Below are 17,978 nucleotides of genomic sequence, written 5' to 3'. Positions count from 1 at the left end.
TAGAGCCTTTTATTAAACTTTACAGTCTCAGTTATCAACTTTTCAGTTTGAAAATTTTAATTGATTCTTATTTATAGATTGGATTTCTGGGTTGTTCATGACTCATTTTCTTAATTATATTTCTTCTATTATTGGATATATTGAAGGTGTACAACAGTCTTGATATGCATATTCATGACAAAATGATTAATAAATTTGAGCATATTTATTAGCCTGTAGTATGCTAGAGTTGATTTATTCAAACTGCTTTCTTTCCTGACTATAAGATTAAATATTGCTAGTTTTACACATGTTTACTAATTTTTGTCAGTGTTCTAGGCATATTAAATAGTATATTGTAGGAATATTGTATCATATTATCTTCTCTAAAGAGAATGAATGAATACACACACACATACTGAGAGAGAGAGAGAGAGAGAGAGAGGGAGAGGGAGGGAGAGAGAAAGAGAGAGAGACTCATCTAGCCTGGTGTGACTTTAAACTCTCTACATTGAATATGACCTTGAGTTTCGGATTCTCCTGCCTCCTATGGGAATGACAGGCATGTCAAAACACTAAGTTTTATGCAGCAGTAGGACTTAAACCCAGAGTTTTGTGTATGGTAGGCAAGAGAGAGATAGATATCGAACTTCAGTGTGTGTGTGTGTGTGTGTGTGTGTGTGTGCCCATGCATATGCAGGCACACACGTGAGAGTTTGAGATGAATACTCACTGTTAATTTCTGGCTTCCCTAAAACTCCATGGAGACAAAAACTGACCTTGAGCTCTCAGAGATACACATTCATCTACCTTCTGAGTGCTGGGATTGAAGGCATATGCCACTCCTGGCCTTCAATATATTTTATAAATGGTGTGTATGTTCAGTTTAGTAGGCACCAAAAAAAAAAAAAAAAAATAGAGCATGCCCTAGGTAAAAATTCCAAACTAATTGGCACTAACTATAAGATTAGCATCCATGTACTTATGCCATTTTTAAATGTGTATGTTTGTTTTGTGTTTTGTTTTGTCAAGGCAGTGTTTCTCTGTGTAGGCTTGGCTGTCCTGGAACTTGCTCTGTAGACCAGGCTGGCCTCGAGGTCATAGAGATACCCCTGCCTCTGCCTCCCAACTGCTAGGACTAAAGGTGTTTGTCAGCACCACCCAGCAAATGTATGTACTTTTAATACATAATATAGCATATAAACTGAAAGCAAAACCGGATTTTACCTTCATATAAAATAAAAGCCAAGTTGTTTTTATTTCTGTAATAACATATATATATATATATATATATATATATATATATGTATATATACATATATATATATATATATATATATGAATGAAAATCAATTTTCCAAAAAGAAAAAAAATTACTTTGGTGCACATTCCATAGGTCCCTGTGAGTACCAGCACTCATTGCTTTGAGAGCTGTGACAAGGCAAAGATACTGTGCCTTAAAGACAGGGAAAATAAAAGTGCTTACTTCATAGCCACAAGGAAAGTAAAAGAGAGAGAGAGAGCATCAGGGACTAGATACACCTTTGAAGGCACACCCTCTAGTGACACATGCTCTCCAAGGAGTTTTCCTCCCTCACTACCCAGTCAGCATTGATCACATCAAAGGGTTAGTACACTGATGAAGTAAGTCAGCATTCTCATGATCCAATCACTTCAGATTTGCCACCAGTTAAAGACCACATGAGCCTTTGAACCTTTGAAAAGCTTTTTCCCACACAGATCATAACTCTACAAGAAGATCACCTTGAATTAAGACCAAGCCCTAGTCCTTATTCATTTTGTGGGATTAGAATAAACACACACACACACACACACACACACACACACACACACACATACACACACACACACACACACACACACACACCACACACACACACACACACACACACACACACACACACATTACCAAAGTTACAGATTCTCAACCTGTGGATCACAACCTTTCTGGGGATCTAATAACCCTTTCATGGGGGTCACCTAGGACCATCTGCATATCAGATACTTATGTGATGATTCATAACACTAACAAAATTACAGTAGTTATGAAGTAGCAACAAAAATAATTTTATTTTTCACCACAATATGAGGAACTGTATTAAAGGGTTACAACATTAGAAAGATTGAGAACCACTGACCTAAGCCTTTGTTTACTTAAACATGAGTGTATTAACCCTACACTCAGCTTATGACCCAACTATACTTACTCATAAGGGTCCACAATTATATACTTAGCATTTGTGATGTATTTGAAACTTTCCCCTTTTCACACTCACTGCCTAGCCACTTTTCTTTTGCATTTATTTCTTCTATCTAGAAAAGTTACATGACACAGTTCTAGCCAGCAGACATTAAGAGAATCTGGATGGAGATTTCAGAAAAAAATATCTGCTTCCTGATAAAAGCATAAGATTCTAACAGGCACCCCATGCACTCTATTCCTTTGTAAAATACCAAGTATAATGTTCTTGCTGACTGCAGTTGTGTACATAAAGGAGGAAAACAAAGAAAATCTCAGTTACTCATTCTATGACTCTCATGACCTTCCAAATCAATGCTAAGACTTTAAAGAGATGCTATGACAAATTCCTACATTTTTAATAAGTTACCATCAATTAAATATTTATTTCTTTGCATCTAAATGACTTTCTACCTTGTGCCCTACACCATGGGTTTGTCCTATGTACAATGTATGATGCTTACCTAAAAATCTAGTACTTGTGAACAACCAATATATATATATAGATAGATAGATAGATAGATAGATAGATAGATAGAGAGAGAGAGAGAGAGTTATTGGAAAGCTAATTTCATCCTAAAAATTTAAGCAATTTTCTTCTGAAATTACTTCAGGTGAATTATGTGATCACATGTAGTCTAAGAGAAAGGACAGAGTCATAAAGACAAAAAAAAAAAAAAAACTTTTACGTAAGTTAGAAACCAAACTTAGAGGACTATACCTATAATCCAGTACTCGGGAGTCTGAGGCAGGAGAATTAAAAGTCTGAAGACAGTCTCTGTTGTATAATAAGTTTAGGCCAACCTATACTTTTCTGTCCTTAACTGGCTTGAGTGTAGGAGCCCTGACTATGGGTGATATGGGAGTGGAGAAATAGCAGACACCTGGACACAGAAAAGCTGGGGTCAAGTGATCTGGGGTTTCAGGCAGAGAAGACACAGCGCCTTGGAAGCTTGGAGTGTTTACTGTACACCGATGGACAGGGAAGCAGGGTTATTGCAAACAGATTTTTTTTTTAAAAGGCAGGTTATCATACGCAGCTGAACAAGGACAAAGTTGAGCTAATTTCTTAGTCTCTGTAGAGGAGCCGGCTTTTACCCATTCCTTACACTAGGCTACATAGTGAGATTTTTGTCTCAAAAATATTAAACAAATACAATCAAATAACAAAGGAAGTAAGAGAGATTTGCTAAATTTAAATTAGAAACACATTTCTAAATACATATATACATATATAACATGTATGTGTGTGTTTGCAATAGAAAAGTCTCAGATTTAAACTGAGTGTCCTAGCAAACAAAGAAATTTGGTCAACTGCAAGTTAAAAGTCAAAGTAAACCTTTTAATGTCAAAACATTAAACATATAAGAAAGATATATATATAAAACATATAAGAAAGGATCTAGAATGTGGAAATACTGGGTCGCCAAGCCGCAATCTGAGTTACTGCCCACTGGTTCATGTGTACAGGCTTTTACAGATTTCACAGGCCACCTCTGTCCCACATCTGGCAGAAAGAAAAGTACTCACCGAGATCAAGTGGGCTTGTGAAGTTTTAGTGGTTAAAAATAACTCTCCTACTGCAAGATTAAAACAAAACCAGGCAGTGGAAATCTCAACACAAGCAACTGTATTCTCTCTGTTGGTATCCTCTCTCTTTCTCTCTCCTTCCCTCCCTCCTCCCCTCCCTCCTTCCCTCCCTCTCCCTCTCCCCCTCTCTTGTAAGGAGCATACCAGCAAACAGGAGTTAAATGTCCAGAGACAGAAAATCTGTACAGGAAAACAGTAACCTCTTTTCTTTTCTTTCTTTTTTTTTTTTAATCTTTATTGAATATTTTATTTACATTTCAGATGCCATCCCCTTTCCCCATTTCCCCTCCCTAGAAAACCCCTATCCCATCCCCACTTCTCCTTTTTGCTTTTATACTATTTTTTTAATGTTAATCAAAGGCTTTATAAGTTTGGTAATGCTCAATAACAAGATGCCCATACAATTAGAAGTGTAACCTAATACCCAACCTAGATATATTAACTATCTTTAACTGGTGGAGACACACATACATCCACCTCCATGACACACACCCCCCCCCCCCCGTCACCTAGCTCCTCCGCTCCTTCTCCTCTCTTTTCTTTTCTTTAAAGAAGCGAAGGAGTGCCTGGGTCTTTTATATCTTCTCCAAAAATGTCTTGAAATTTAAAGGCATTTTTCCTTTGGATACGTATTTTTAAATTTATCCCTTCACAATTTTATTACACACACACACATTCACATACACATTGTACTTTGATCACGTTCACTTCCATCCTCTCTCATCCCCTCCTCTTCTCCCTCTCATGGAACATCTTTGTTCCTACAAGTTTAGTGGATCTTCATATCTGCCCCGCCCCACCCGGCCCCGCCCTGCTCTGCTATGTTCTGTTCTTTATTTACCTGAACATGAGCAGCTCACCCGTGACTATACCCCTGAGAATTGTGTCTGCATAGAGTTAATCATGTAGGGATGAGCCTTATCCCAGGGTGTCTTTCCAGGCAGCTACCATTGCTGTGGATTTCCAGGTGCAATAGACCTGACATGTCCAAAAGACAGATTTTCACATCATTCTTACCCACCCCCAGGATCTTACTTTCTCCAGTCCCACCCCCTTTCTTTTCCTTGATGTTCTATAAGCTTTGGGGCGGGGTTGCAGATGCTGACTGATGTTCCACTGAAGGCTGAACACTTGAGAGTCACAGGTTCTCAGCACTTACACAGGCTGGGAGTCTGTGCATTAACCATTGCTCACTTCACACACAAGCTTGTCTGAAACGGCTAAGAGACACACTACTCTACAGACACAAATGTGCTTCCAAGACAGTTTGACATCACGTTCATCTGGCAATACAGCAGAACGTTCTCCCCTCAGTCCTGTGACCTCCACAGTTAGAGCTTTCTTGTATTCGGAAATCTGTCAATGCAGGATACCTGGTGGTTGATTGTAGTCATTTGCCAATTCAAGGTAAACACATGAACAGGAAACATTGGATATCAATCACACATTCTTGCAAAGAGCAGAGAGATAGGTCAATAGGGAAGGGAAATAACTAGCTTGTAGCTTTTTTCATTAATTTATTTATTTATTCACTTTACATCCTGATCACTGTCCCCCCTTTCCCTGGTCCCCCCTCACACAGTCCCTCCTCCCATCCCTCCTCTCCTCCTCTGAGATGGTGGAGGCCCATACTGGATATCCCTCACCATGGATCATCAAATCTCTGCAAGGAGCTTGTAGCTTTGATCCTGCAGGGTTTTGTTGTTAGTGGTGTTGGTGATGGTTTCCTAAGTGAGAGAAAGGAAAAAAAAAATTAAAATTGAGCTTTTAAAGGAACACCCTAACCGTTCTACAGAGCCTAGCATAGATACCCAACATACTGGCTTCCTGATGTCTTGACAATTGAACCATTCTGGCAATAAGCAAAGAACTAATACAGCTTCAAGCATTGGGTTTCATTTAAACTTTCCAAACTGTGTTTGTTTGTTTTTTAAATTAAATGCAGATGGTTATTCTTTGAACTTTGAGGAGATGTGTTTGAATAAACAAACTAAAAAAAAAAAATACTGTCTTTTAAGGTTTCTTTCATATTTCACAGTAAACTCAGTGGATGGAATTAAAATCTACACTGAGTCTTAAAAGGTAATTTGGAAGCTGCTTCCTCTCACTGTTCCTAAGTGGTGAGGTCAGGACTCTAAGGGCAGAGCCCATTTGGTTCTGCTGAAACCTTGCTGTGAGAACAAGCTTCTGCCATGTTGAGCTACTGCAGCCTCCTGCAGAGGGGGATAGGCAACCTTGAACTCCAGTGTCTGCTGCTCCAGAGGCATATTGCTCCATTTTATGAATGAATGAACTTTCTAAAAAGCATCTTAATCTGTTAATTACTTGTAAACCCGTTTATATCTACCCTGCTCTCAATTAAGGCTCTGCAGCCCTTCTGCAGCCACCAAATTTCTGTCCTTCACCCCTGCAGTTCTATTTTTTTTTCTCCACCTTTAAAGAATGCAAGGAGTATCTCAGCCTACATTTTAAATATGAAGAAGCAAACGTGTGAACTGAGGAAATAAAAATATACTGGGAATTTTTTTTTTAGAACATACATACTTTCAAAGCATGTATATTTTAGCAAGCAGCATGTAGCCTTCATGGGAATACAGCCCGTGCCTGTTTTATTCATCAATACAGTCTCATACTGGTAGCAAATTCTGGTGTTGCAGTAGACACTAAAGAAGCAAATAAATAAATGCTTATTTTTAAGAGATGCATTCTTGTGCGGTGAGCTGCTTTTACACTCATGTAAATGACAGTCTTTAAAAAAAAAATGGTAAATTAATCTGTCTTTGTCATCACCAAGCATGAGCCCAAAGTTCTCTTCAGCTTCTCCTGACTCCCCTTAAGACTCAGAGTGCTTATCAGGTGGCTGTCAGACCTACCATGAAATTAACATTGGACTTTTTAGCAACATGTGCCCTGCAAGTCTTGTACCTCAGCCTGAATTTGAAGATTGCTCTTATATTTTGTCCGTTTGTTCGTTTGTTTTTTACCTAGATCTGAACTTGAGAGACTGGAGATAGAGTGTCCTCATCAAAGAACGTTATCAAATCGCCCGCTTTGCTTAACATATCGCAACGTGAATTTTAAAGGATATTGGTAGTCTTTGGCGGTAAAAGAAACAACAGTTTTAGGTGTGTAAAACACTCCCACGTGTAGAAAAAGCACGTGCCAATTTGGTATGTGAAAAAACAAAAACAACAAAGCAAAACCAAACAAAATCCAATCATTTTAGGAACCCATCAACCTCTCTGTAAAGTGGAAATTTCTCCTGACTCCCGGTATAGCTAGTGCAAGTTCTGGATACCACTGGTCGGAGTGCTCCCTGTAGCTTTCTTTCCAGCTTGTATTTCATCTTCCAAATGGCATTCTCCAGCCCCCACCTAGAGAGAGGTGTGAAGACCTCAGGGTAAAGGCCCTGCTTTCACTGAGCCTGAGGCCAGGAGAGAGGTGCACTCTGCGGGGTGCAGCTCACCCTTCACGCAGGCGCAGTACATAAGCAGTTAACAGTCTTCTCGGTGTCCTGGTAATATATTCTTGCTCAACACTCCTGGCTCTCCAGAATCAGATTTCTGCAAATGTCTCTACATGGAGACATTCACTTCCCTGATCACCAGAAAGGGCTGTATCCAGGGCCAAGGAGAGTAAAAATTGAACGGTATCTGTGTGTGTGTGGTGGGGGGGCGGGGAGGGGAGAAGGTTATTTTTTTTTTCTTTTCTCAAAGAAAACCCTCCGATTGACAATTTGAGACTCAAGGCAACCAAGAGTCTCTCAAATGCACACAAAGGGTGACAATGTGTTCCCTTAATACACACCACAGCTGGCAGAGCCCCTAAACAAATTATTAGAAAGTGGATAGACAAGAGAGATTTAGTTGTGATTACCAAACTGTTGGGAGATGTATTCACACAACTATAATCATATGTACTCAGGATGTCTCTAATTGCTTCCAAGGACTGGCATGTAATGAGTTAAAGTCAAATGGCCTCAGCAATTAAGGTTATAAGTAAAGCATTCCTAAGATACTTGACTGAAAGCATATGCTTGTCTTTGTGCTGAGTGGGAAGAGCACAAGGAGGCTGGGAAGAGGGAACACGTTTTGGAGAGCACATTAAGCCAAAATAGCACACTGGTTCTGACCATCCTGGGCACTGTGTCTCCATAATTAGGAGGAGGAATACCCTTCTGTGGGTTGGAAACGCCAGTCAGACGGAGACTTAAGTTAAGCTAGCATACATCAAAAATAATTGACAATGGTTAGGCTTCATTGTGGAGAAGTCTCGCACTGGCATTGCAGCCACCAGCCCACCACCCACCTAAGAATTATTATTTGAAAAGGATGTCAGAGGATTATAGAAGATCCTTGCGTCTGCTCCAATTAGGATCAACGCTGCGGCTGCTTCCTGGGAGCTCTCCGTATGGAATGATGAAAACATATTGACCCCTGCTGGAAATGTGGAGAACTGCAGCGTTTTCCCCTCTTGTCAAACCTTACAGAAAAGTCACCCTCATCTATACTTAAGGGGGTGTTTTTAAATTTTTCTATGTCACAATGCCAGTATCAAAGTAATTTATTAATCACAGACATTTCTTCAAAATATTTCATAAATGCAACACAATTAAAGCTTCCGATGTTATAGCCTCGTGTTTTTGTTTTTTGCCTTTGCAGATTTATTTTTTTTTTCTAATGCCGTTTCAGGTCACTACCTTGGTTCAAATATTAGGCAGCCACCATCCAAAATCAAGTTCTAATTTAAACCTTTCCTTGTATTTAATAAACCCTTTGTACACTGGTCCACAAATAATCTTTTTTTTTCAATGAAGTATAATCTTGGAACTATCTTAAAGCTTTAATTATTTCTTTGGTACTTTAGATATCACCCCCAAGAGCTCAATCCTACCGAGGACAGTCTCCACCAGCTACTCTCCACATTGAACAAAGGGTACTAGAGAGATGGTTCTCAACCTTCCTAATGCTGCAACCCATTAATACAGTTCCTCATGTTGTGGTGACCCCAGCCATAATATTATTTTGTTGCTACTTCTTAACTGTAGTTTTGCTACTGTTATGAATTGTAATGTAAATATCCAATATGCACTATATCTGGAATTCGACCCCCGTGAAAAGGTCATTTAACCCCAAGGGGTCAGAACCCGAAGGTTGAGAACCACGAAGGCTACCCTAGAGTGCTGAAGTCTTCCTCCTAAGAATTCCTAGAAGAATAAATCCTTACTGAGGGATCAAGTGTCTGAGTCACACAATTTCCAGCCACCTGATTAAGGGTGAAGAAAGGAGGTTTGACTTCCTGCCTTAGGGGCTGTGTTAAAACAATACAGCTGCTAAAACACTCACTTTGTGTTGCCGGTAGGAGCTGGATCTGAGACACCAGACTCCAGAACAAGACTCCAGGATAAGAGAATCCTCACAGCAGAGGCTCCAGCTCTTCGGTTGAGTCTTTGCGCAGGCGCTGTTGACTGGCCTGCTTGTGAGATTCAAAGCTTGGCCAAGAACAGGAAGCCACAGCAGTCATGTCCAGATCTTTTAGCCGAGCTCCATTTGGTTCCAAACAGCTCTCTTCCGCTCATCCAATTGCGCTGTCAAGTGCAAACGTTCAAGCTCCAGTCTCTTCTCATCTAACGAAAATGTGAACATGCTGTATTTGGTAATAGTTTGGCGGTTTTTCCAATATTTTTTCTTTTCAAAAAGAAGCTCCAAACTTCTAGTAAGTAAATGGCTGTAAGAAACGGATGCAGTACATAGGTCGTCCTGTCTTATTTCCTATTTGTACTGAAATGTTTAACTCAAAATTACCCAGTTGTGAAAAGGGAGTCAAAAGCTCTGTCACCAAAGGCATTGCCAAATTAATGCTTCACCATAAAAGGATTTAATAAATATTGTAATTTGAATTGTGTGTTTGAAAAGTAATATTACCTAGTGTGTGTCTGGACTTTTTCATTTTTTATAAATATTACCATAGACAAATTACATAATACCTTGAATTCTTGATATCTTCTACTATAAAATTAGTTTATTTATACTCACCAAAACGAAAATACAAAGGAAGTTAAGCTTGTAACTACTTTATTAAAAGTGACAAAGTAAACTGAATTATATATTATACTTAATATGTACGGTCTTGAAAATGTTTTAATCTTTCTAGAGATAAAAAATATTCTACTATAAAGGAGCAATTATCAAAATGAATCCTTAAAGACGGTGGAATTTGTACCCCAAATCGATATGGGCTCAGTGAAAAAAAGTGACTTCATTAATTTAAAACATTCATGTCTCACAGGAATAATTAGTATAGATTATTGATCAGAGATAAGGACATATGAGGAATAGGAGAGGGATATCAGTGACCCTTTCAACAGAGAGAAAAACAGGACTTCTCAAAATGAATGCTGTCAGAGGACAGAAAAAGCATTGCTGTTAAAAATGTAACATACAAAAGGAAGTAGTAGCTAAGATGTATGATTCAGAGTAGACGCCATTTTAATATTCACTGCCCACAACACCTGCACTTCCTGTTTGCTCAGTGACAAAACTTCAACATCAAGAGCATCTTAGAGATGTTCCCAAATAAAGGATATTCCAAGCCAAAGTAGTCTCTTACCATATGATATACCAAGCTGAAAGTGATTATTTGTATTATCAAGAAAATGGACTTAAAGTTAAGCCTCCAGGTTCCCCAGAGCTTCTCTAAATTTCTGTATCATTTCCAGTAGTTCACTTTGACAGTGTTCGTATGATTGAACAAAGAAAGATGAGATACTGAGAGAGGCCTGGGCATGGGGGAACACACTTTAATCCCAGTACTCGGAAAGCAGTGGCAGGAGAATCTCTGTGAGTTCAAGGCCAGCCTGTTCTACAGAGTGAGTACCAGGACAGCCAGAATGGCATAATAAGACCATGTCTCAAAACAAAAGAAGAGAGAGAGAGACATATAGAGAGAGAGAGAGAGAGAGAGAGAGAGAGAGAGAGAGAGAGAGAGAAACTGAAAGAGCTCTTGTAATTTTGTATTTTAAAATGTTCTTCCTGTTATGGGTAGGCTACACAGTAATGTGCTGTATAGTTGCTTCATTTAAAGTCTTGGAAACTTACAGCAAAATCTTTGAAGCACTACACACTGCCAAGGCCTGGTCTTCTCAGCAACCAGAGGCCCCCAGTGAGTCATTCTATAATACCTCCATGCAGCTCAGCGTTTAGTTGCAACTTGGTTTGCCCATGAAAAGAAATGCCATTTTCTATTGCACATGGCTTTGAAAGGGAAATTAAATTTATATACAAATATTAATAGTAGGCAAAATATCTAAATATTCTTGTTCCACAACAGCTGTCTCTTCCAGCTACATCCATCTTCCCTTAGTCAGTAAGAAGTAGACCCTGTACGGTAGCAGTGTAAGACCCCAGCACCATACAGGAGACCTTGCTATAAAATTTATATTCATGGGGTAATGATTTAAGTGCTAACTGCTACCAAAGAAGAAGGAGGAGGAGGAGGAGGAGGAGGAGGAGGAGGAGGAGGAGAAGGAGGAGGAGAAGAAGAAGACATGAGAATATGTGAAAATACATGAAGAATTGAATTATTGAATTTTAATTTATACTTCTTTTAATTTCTCTAACAAATCAGTCATAAGCATTGCAGAATTCATCAAAAATAATTGTATAGTTATGATGGGGCAAATCAATAAGATAAAATAAAAATTCACTGAGTAGAACCCTGAGTCCAGTTGCTTTTCCTATATCCTGCTGCAGGCTGACCCTAAATCACTCATGCCCTACCTTGATGATGACACTCACAAGTTATTCACTATTTTCCACTTTTAATTCTCTTTTATTGTCATTTTAACTATAATATATTATAACCTAGTCATTATTTAAGTGACTTCTTTGATGAGTAGTTGGGAGGAAACTTGGCAGACTCTAGCCTTAAACAGGGTAAAGTGTGTGACAGAATTCTTAAGCTGATGAGTTATCCCAGTGAAGAGGCTACTTGTCTTCCATCTTTATTCATCTAAGTTTTGAGCATTAAAATCCTGACCACTGCTCTTGATTGAAAAAATAAGAGCAAGTAGAAAAATCTGCACGGGGTCCCTAATGGGGAAGTTAGAGAAAAGACTGAAGGAGCTGAAGGGGTTTGCAACCCCATAGGAAGAACAACAAAATCAACCAAACAAAACCCCCCAGAACTCCCAGGGACTAAACTACCAATCAAAGGGTACACATGGAGGGATGCATGGCTCCACCCACATATGTAGCAGAGGATGGCATTGTCTGCCATCAATAGGAAGAGAGGCCTTTGGTCCTATAAAGGCTCAATTCTCCAGTGTAGAGGAATTCCAGGGCAGTGAGGTGGGAGTGGGTGGGTGCAAGGGGGAACACCCTCATAGAAGCAGTGGGAGGAGGAATGGGATGGAGGTGAAACCAGGAAAAGGGATAAAATTTTCTTTTTTCTTTTTTTCTTTTTTTATTGGATATTATATTTACATTTCAGATTTTATCCCCTTACCCCATTCCCGGAACCACCCAGGAACCTCCTATCTCATCCCCCCTGCTTGCTGCTTGTATGAGGATATGCCCCCACCTAATCTACCACTCCCACCTCTCCACCCTCGAATCCCCCCCCCCACTCAGTGTTCAGCCTTCATGGGACCAAGGATCTCCTCTCCTACCTATGCCCGACAAGGCCATCCTCCCCTACATATACAGATGGAGCCATGGGTCTCTCCCTGTGTGCTCCCAGGCTGGTGGTTTAGACCCTGGGGAGCTCTGGCTGGTTGGTATTGTTGTTCTCCTCATGGGGCCACCAATCCTTTCAGTTCCTTCAGTCTTCTCTCTAACTTCTCCATTGGGAAACCCTTGATCAGATCAGTGGTTAGCTGTGAGCATCTGCCTCTATATATGTCAGACTCAGTGGCTGTCAGGAAGTGCATGCTGACAAGAGCCTGATATAGCTGTCTCCTTAGAGGAGATAACATTTTAAATGTAAATACATAAAATATCCAATAAAAAAAAAAGAGAAATTAACCATAAAGATTGTTCTGTTTAAGCATAATCAATAAAGCACTAATTAGGAACACACAGCCTCAGAATACACACTTACATATATTCATACATTTACATCTAAGAATGGACTATATGGAAATATATTAAATATTCAAGTATGTTAGTAGGAAACAGAGGCAAAAAGAGAGAGTCTAAACCCATTTCATCACCTGGTCATGTCAATTTTATTTCCCATAGGTCCTCAAAATACTTAATTTCTTTGGATGCCCACCACCTGCTGTTTTATGAGGTACCTGTAAATTCCTAGAGTTTTCTACTCTACTTAAACTATGCTGTTGTAACCCAACCACTCCACAAGGGTTACAACCAGTCCTCCAAAACAGCAGCTGTTCTGTTCAGATGCAAGCCTGAATATCTGATCAAATCACATACTTGCTTCGTACATTTTCATGGCTTAGGGGAAAAAGCAACATGGGATATAAAGGCCCATATGACCTCCTTTCTACCAACCTTGCCAGCCTGTGCCCCTATCCCTCTCAGCCTCAGCTGCGTTCCTGTCTTCACTACTGGGAACTTTGTTCCTCACCTGTTGTTTGTTGGCCTCTATGAAGCATCTTCCTCAAGGAAGATCTCCCTGACACCCCAACTAGTTAACGTCCTTTGTAATAGGCTGTTTCTTCTCTTCTGGAGAATTCTCCTAGCTGTGATCGAATCTATATTTGCTGATTAATGTGTGTGTGTGTGTGTGTGTGTGTGTGTGTGTGTGTGTGTCTGTATGGACTGAACTCACTGCGTGAGTATAAAGCATATGATCGATCTACCATAGAATGGCACCCCCATTCTCATTGACTTTCTTCTTGACATAAAAGGACGTGCCTGAGAGTCTGGCTTTACTGTCTATAGGATTGATATCATAGGATTTGTAGGAAAAAAATCTGAAACACAGAATTTTTCTCCAGCTACCTTTTGAATGAATGAATTCAGATTTCCTGATTTCATACTTTAGCCTATTCACCAGAAACCTATCCTAAGTTTTTAATATTTGGGGCTAGGAGATGATACTGAGGACTTAACCTCAGGCCCCACATATGGCAGGCAATTTCTCTACCACTGAAGAGCTTCTCTAGCCCCAAGCCTAGAGGTTTGGTTAGCTTTGTTTTGTTAGCAGTGAATAATAACTAGATATCTCTCAAAAAAACACAGAGGTGCTGCTCCCCAGGTCTCCATCCCCCTAACACAGACAATAGTTAAAGTTTTGTTTAAAGAGCTTTGGCACTCTTAATTTTTGTTTTCTGATTTTTAGGAAAATATAAATTTTTGTATCTGAAATATTAACACAATTAATTTTAATTAAATTGGAGGAGGGATTCAATGTTGACTTTCTATGTTTCCTCTTATCACTCAACTTTGAAGACTGTCTTTAAAGAGCCAAAGACTAACCCAATAAAGGGAAATTCCTTACTATGCTCAAATTTTAAAAAGTCATATGAAGAATTATAATACTCAAAATTAAATGTATTAAAGATGTCTTGTGTCTGAGACAAAAATTAAGTCTAATTTTAAAGGGGACATCCTGTCATGTTTCCTTTTTTGGCAATATCACTACATCTTTAGGATTGAGAATTAAATATTATTTGATCTATATGGTTCAGAAGTGTTTCTAAACCTTAAATTTATTTCTGTACCCTTCTCATGGGGGACCACAAACCACAGTGTGCAAAGGTAGTATTTATGAAACCCACTAAAATGCTTTACAAGTGAATCCTCGACTAATCTAGACTGTTAGAGGAGGTATTAACTAAAAAATAGGATGACGGCATGAAGTCAAGCCATTTCCTCCCATAAATTTAGTATATCCCTCAAATTCAAGGTCATCACCCTTTGCTGCACTTCCAGCTTGGAGCTACAATTTCTTCTCTTCTCTCCCCTATCTAATGTGGGCTGTTTTGACGTACAGACTTATTTATTATTACTTGTGCAGAGAGTGATTAGGACGGTTTATGTCATCTGGCAAACCCAAGAGATGCTCTTTAAAGGGATCAGGTTCCCAAAAGACATTCTGTGCCCATGTGAAAATATGATGATGAAACTCACTACTATGTGTGATTAATATCTGCCAAGAACAACAAAAATTATTCTGGAAACAAAAAGCAAAAAGATCACATTTTTTTTTCTTTACTGTTTTATAAAATACATGAAAATAGTAAGATTTCTCACACATTACTATAGAAACCTGACTCAGGCTGGACTGTTTTCAGCTCCACCAGTCCCTGGGTATTCTTCATGAAACCTGGTGGCATGTCAAAGGCACAGCCCAGCTCTGATGCCTGCTCTATGATATCTAGTTAACATTTCTATCCGACCATCATGCTTTAAGAGGATTCTAAAAAGGAACTTCATTTTATTCTTTATCCAAAATTTTATGACATGTTTTGTTTCTCTGACTTTACTTGAGTTCAATTCACTTGACGTTTTTATTTGGGGGAAGGGGAGATGTAAGGAATAGGATTCTCACAAATCGGAGATTTTCGTATAAACATCCGCACTTCTGAAAGAAACAGCAAACCTGAATTCCTAATATGATAGATGTATGATAATGCGATATAGAAATGGAGTTTCCATGGCTGACAATTGTATGTGAGAATCAACACTAAGGTTCCCAGTATCAGAGACCAAACTTAAAGGCAGACAGAGGAGACACAGTCTCAATCTATGGATGCAGTTGAACACTCTAAGCATTTTTGTTTGTGATTATTATTATTATTTTTACATCACATCCATACTGCAGAGTTTTGTGTGTTTTGAAAAAGGCATGGCACTGCACAGCTGGAGGGAGGGTGGTGAGGTGGTGTATGGAAGGGATTGAACTTACGGGCAGAGCCCCAGCTTCATAAGCAATATACAAAAAGTTTATAGAAGGCAGTATAGGTGTCCCATGACCCTACTGTGTGCACCGAAATGTCTTTATAAAGGCTTTGCCATGATAATCCCTCCAGTTTCTTTTTACATAAATTAAAGTGGCACTTATCAAGATCCATGAATTTACGTGAGACACAGAAATGTTTTTCTTAGAGTCACAAAGAAACGGGTATCATTTTTCTTGTGGTTGTTACTATTACCAAATTAGGAGTCTAGCATTATACTGTGAAGAATGAAAGGACCATATTTTTAGGTGGTGCACAATTTGCTGCACATAACAACTTCCCCCTTACCCTCTGCAGGAAAGTCTGCCTTGCCCTCTTTGGTCCAGGATGTCTGTTGTTTCTACTCATCTATATTATAGTTACTGTATCAGCATTTGTGTATACAGAACCCTCTGCTCATCTTTAGACTTAAAATGAAGTTCAGTGGTCAAGGAAGAAGTGCAGACTACGAAATAAAAAATTTCAAACTTAAATGTGCCTAGTCTTGCTGCAAATGCCATGGGAGTACCCTCATTTTTTTGATGAGAGACGGATGGGGTAGGGAAGGGAGGTGAGAGGGAGAGACTAGGAGGAAAGGAGAGAGGGGAAGCTGCAGTATGGATGCGAAGTAAATAAAGAAATTAATTAATAAAAAAATTTAATTCAAACTATTTCCATTATTTCTTAATTAATTTGACCAAGGACAACTTCTTACTTGTAGATTGATCAGTTGCTAAATGTGGGAAATAGTAATACCTAATTCAAAAGCTTGTAGCATTGACTAAATAGTATATAGATTTGGCTCAGTTCTGAGTGTACACTGAACACTTGTCACATATCACTGTTATTATTAAATATCTCAGAAATAAAACCTACTTCTCCGCCATTCTGAATAATCCTATGCAGAGTCTCTTACGGTACTTAATGCTAAATAAGTACTCAGTCAGCATAAATTTGAATTATAAGTTCTAAAGATTTTTTAATTATTGTTATTGATCTTCTTAAAAGTATTTTTATTGACAGGATGGTTCTTGTGAATATAGAATTTGTGCTAGAATAATCACTAGGTCAACAACAATACCAACCAACCAGACCCCCACCCTAGAACTCCAGAGACTAAACCACCTACTAAAAAGTACACATGGAGCAACCCATGGCTTCAGCTGCATATGTAGCAGAAGATTGCCTTATTTGGCATTAATGGGCAGGGAGGCCCTTGGTCCTGTGGAGGCTTGATGCCCATCACAGGGAAATGCTAGGGCAGTAAGGTGAGAGTGGTTGAATAGGGGAGCATCCTTATAGAAGCAGGAGGAGGGGGAATGGGATAGGGGGTTTGTGGAGGGGAAACTGGGAAAGAAGATAAGATTTGAAATGTAAATAAATAAAATAACCAATATAAAAGAAAGAAAAAAATCATGAGATCAAAAGCAAATCATGACTCTTACGTCTTAATTTATTTATCTTAAAAACTATGTTTGTAATATAAGGGTACACTCCCTGTATTTAATTGTTTAGAGATTGAAATGTAGTTTATTTTTAAAAAGCTATTGAGATACATAATTTATACAGGAAATGAACATTAAGGATGTAAATAATGCTTTTGCACGTCCTCTGTATGTTTTAATCTCTAACACAGCAGTTGAAATACTTAGAATAGAAAAGTTCAACGTGAGAATGTTGTTTTTCCTCTTCTATGCAGTCATTATGAGAAAGTGCAGCAGGTAGGTTTGCTGGAACAATTGTGATGCCAAACAGAAGAATACAATTGAAATAATAAAGGGCATTTTCCCCTGCGCTCTCTTATGAATACGGCTTTCCATACTTAAGAATGGAGACCACCCACTTCTCTATCTCTCTTGTCTTTGTTTTTCCAATTGTGGAAACATCCTACATTATGGTGACTGATTTAACCAAAAATGTTGGTGTCTGTGAACCTGTGAAGATAAAGTGAAAGTCCCTTGCACTTACCAGCATGTATACACAGTAACACTGACATCAAATGAAACCCAAACCTTATAATTTGTGTCTTTAAACATGTTGGAGGCACATATGACTAAAGGTTAATATATTTGATTTAGAAAAAAAATGAATAGTTTATGTAGTAGTTTAGTTTTTTAATTAAAAATTTAAAAACTTTATTTCATTTAAAATACATTTTTTTCTTTTGAACTATCATTATTTAATGGGTATGTCCAGCTAAGAGTTCTAATACAAATCTACCAAAGAATACATATGGAAGGACCC

This window comes from Arvicanthis niloticus, chromosome 4 (genome assembly GCF_011762505.2).
Source record: "Arvicanthis niloticus isolate mArvNil1 chromosome 4, mArvNil1.pat.X, whole genome shotgun sequence".
Classification (NCBI taxonomy): Eukaryota; Metazoa; Chordata; class Mammalia; order Rodentia; family Muridae; genus Arvicanthis; species Arvicanthis niloticus.
Note: the sequence above shows the minus strand (reverse complement) of the source record.